The sequence below is a fragment of the Otolemur garnettii genome, unplaced genomic scaffold (genome assembly GCF_000181295.1).
Source record: "Otolemur garnettii isolate 467f Iridium unplaced genomic scaffold, OtoGar3 scaffold00120, whole genome shotgun sequence".
NCBI classification, from domain to species: domain Eukaryota; kingdom Metazoa; phylum Chordata; class Mammalia; order Primates; family Galagidae; genus Otolemur; species Otolemur garnettii.
In genome coordinates this window covers 2039945-2042162 of record NW_003852515.1, presented here as the reverse complement: position 1 = coordinate 2042162, position 2218 = coordinate 2039945, and the positions used below count along the sequence as shown (strand labels likewise).

The 2218-nt window shown below is 38.6% G+C and overlaps 1 protein-coding gene across 1 annotated transcript in view; it reads left to right on the top strand.

The window, feature by feature from the left end:
• USPL1 (ubiquitin specific peptidase like 1) overlaps nt 1-2218 on the top strand; it is a 47312-nt gene that overhangs the window by 1868 nt on the left and 43226 nt on the right. The gene's annotated exons all lie outside the window — the stretch shown is intronic.

Genomic DNA, 2218 nt, shown 5'->3' with positions numbered 1-2218 from the left:
ACTTAAACTTTCTAGTCTGTGGGTTTAGAAGGATGGAGATACCAAAATTTAGGTTAGATAGAAAGTAAGAGCAAGTAGTTTTTGAAGAGTGGAAGAGCAGTTATTTAGGGACAACTCAAGTTGTAAAAACCGCTGTAGGGTTTTGTATTTAAGACAAAGTAAATTATATTTAAAAGAAGATCTGGAGAGCCCACCTCTGGTAGTTCTTGTCAATGAATTTTCATTTAGGGGATGTGAGTTTGTTGTGTTCAGAATTTCAGCCATTTAGGGGATGTGAATTGTGTTCGGAATTTCAGCCATTCTACCAGTTTTTCCCATTGAAATGCTTGGTGGTGGGGCGGGGCCTGTGGCTCAGTCAGTAGCACACCGGCCCCCCATACCAAGGGCGTCAGGTTCAAATTCGGCCCTGGCCAAACTACAACAACAACAAAATAGTCAGGCGTTGTTGCGGGCGCCTGTAGTCCCAGCTACTCGGGAGGCTGAGGCAAGAGAATCGCCTAAGCCCAAGAGCTGGAGGTTGCTGTGAGCTGTGATGCCGCAACACTCTACTGGGGGTGATAGACTGAGACTCTGTCTCTAAAAAAAAGAAAGAAAAAGATGCTGAGTGGTGGAATCATGAGAGTAAATTTGAAGGTTCCTTATGCAATAGTAAGAGAGAACTATCTTCAAAATTTTTCTAGGGCAGTGCCTGTGGCTCAAAGGAGTAGGGCACCGGTCTCATATGCTGGAGGTGGTGGATTCAAACCCAGCCCTGGCCAAAAACTGCAAAAAAAAAAAAATTCTAGATTCCTTCAGGAAGATGGAAATATTCGTGAAAAACAATTTATTCAAGATACATAACCAACCAGTTTCTCTTGATACAAGGTGCACTGCATATTTTCTACATAGAGTGAAGTAAAAATTAGCCCCAAATAGTAGCTTTAATTTATGATGTCTCAGGCTGGATATCCATAGCACAGTGGTTACAGCGCCAGCCATATACACCCAGGGTTTGAACTTGGCCCAGGCCAGCTAAACAATGACAACTGCAACAAAAAATAGCCGGGCATTGTAGGGGGCGTTTGTAGTCCCAGCTACTTGGGAGGATGAGGCAAGAGAATCGCTTAAGCCCAAGACTTTGAGGTTGCTGTAAGCTGTGAGGCACTCTACCGAGAGCATAAAAAAAAGTATATATATATATATAAAACATATATATTTTTTTAAGTATATATTTTTTTTTACGATGTCTCAGGTGCTAAGCTTTTTATAAATGCTTTATCACATTTACTTCTTAGAAGAAACCAATTTTGCAAATAAATTTCTGAGCCCAAATCTGCAGGTGCAGAGCCTATGCTTTTAATCACTCTGGAACCATAGAAGTTTGACTTTGAGACATCATTCCCTTTTGTATATATACTTAAATAATATCTGTAAGTAGAACCAGCCAAAAGTAAATAAGTTGTCTGTAGAGAGCTATAAAGAAAATATTAGTACCAGTAGTTCTCAGAGAGGAGATGGGCAATGTCTGGAGACATTTTTGGCTGTTAAGTCTAGTGGGTAGAGGTCAGTGATACAGCTAAACATCCTGAGGGGCATAGCACAGCCTTTTCAAGGAATTATTTGGTCCAAAATGTCTAGAGCTGGTTTTGATTATTACTTCAGCAGTAGAAAATTGAGAGCCACAGATACTTTTTTGAAAAAAAGCATTTTTGTTTTTAAAATTATGCCTTGGCTTGAAAGGGTTGTGAAGTTTATACAGCTGAAACAGAACAAGATAGCTTGTTTGTAAAATGAATCCCTTGAGCCACTGATTCTCAGGAGATGGTTGACATAAAATCATGGATTCTTACATTTGGGAAAGACTTAGGCCTGAAATTACTTTACAGCATATCTGGTTAGTGATAATTCACATTTCCTAAAGGCCTCCTGTATCTAGTTCCCCTACATGGTAAATTCATATTTGAGCTGCTCTTAAAAATGATTTTTTCCTTACACTGAGCTCCAGTCTCTCATAATTTTAGCTATTAAATGTGATTCTACTCCAGGGAACTACACTCAAAGCAAGCTTTTCACATGTGTAATTTATACTGTGACAGTGTTTGTATTTTTATTCTGATACTGACTGATCATTTACAAATAATATGAAATAGTAGTTTGTTAGCTTTTAAAAAGTAGTATTTTTCCCAACTGGTGAAATATTCTTGGTAGTTGAAAACAGTAGGAATATATGGAATATGTC